Genomic DNA, 1,198 nt, shown 5'->3' with positions numbered 1-1,198 from the left:
TTCCACTCTACTTGAGCGGCAGGTGAAGCCACCTATTAATCAAATCAGCTCAACGTCACGCCCACAGACAGGAAGAGAGCAAATAAACAAATCAGAATGAAAACAGACATATTTCCAACTAAAGATTCAAAACTAAATCAGGAGAATTAGAATGCGAATAAGTTCATAATAAATTCAGAAAAAAAAACAAAAAACAAAAGAGATGCAAAACAGCTCCAACAATTAGATTTTGGTCATGGGCAAGACACTGTATAGATGGAGTAAATCAAATAAAATCAAATTTATTTTTCAGGGTTTTGGAGCACTAATAAATTTGGCCCAATTCCTTGAAAGAAGAGCTGCACCATCAAAAATGGGATGGATGCCGTCTCTCCGAATCAGACCAGGCTTTCCCCAAAAGGATTGCCAATTGTTAATGTAGCCCCCATTGTTTTCAGGACACCACCTAGACAACCAGCGGTTGAATGACGACATGCGGCTACACCTGTCATTACTGGTCAGATCAGGGAGGGGGACCAGAGAAAATTTCGAGGTCGGACATTGTTTTGGCAAACTTACACACCGAAGCAACACTAAGGATCAGCCGTGGACCAGCCAAGGACCGACCAAGAACCAACCACGGACGAGCCATGGACAACCCAAAGACCAGCCAAGGACCAACCAGGGACCAGCCAAGGGCAAGCTAAGGACCAGCCAAGGACCAACCAAGGAACAGCCAAGGAAAAGCAAGAACCAACGAAGGACCAGCGATGGACCAACCAAAGATCAATCAAGGAGCAGCCAAGTGCTTGCTAAGGATAAAAAAAACAAGGACCAGCCAAATATCAGCCAAGGACCAGCCAGATATCAGCCAAGGACCAGCCAGATATCAGCCAAGGACCAGCCAGATATCAGCCAAGGACCAGCCAGATATCAGCCAAAGACCAACCCAGGACCAGCCAAGGACCAACCAAGGAAAAGCCTAGGACCAGCCATGGACTAGCCAAGGAAAAACCAGGGATCAATCATAGAGCAGCCAAGGACCAATAAAGGAGAAGCCAAGTGCTTGCTAAGGACCAACCAAGGAAAAGCCTAGGACCAGCCATGGACTAGCCAAGGAAAAACCAGGGATCAATCATAGAGCAGCCAAGGACCAATAAAGGAGAAGCCAAGTGCTTGCTAAGGACCAACCAAGGAAAAGCCTAGGACCAGCCATGGA

This window comes from Cyprinodon variegatus, unplaced genomic scaffold (genome assembly GCF_000732505.1).
Source record: "Cyprinodon variegatus isolate N-32 unplaced genomic scaffold, C_variegatus-1.0 Scaffold136, whole genome shotgun sequence".
NCBI classification, from domain to species: domain Eukaryota; kingdom Metazoa; phylum Chordata; class Actinopteri; order Cyprinodontiformes; family Cyprinodontidae; genus Cyprinodon; species Cyprinodon variegatus.
Note: the sequence above shows the minus strand (reverse complement) of the source record.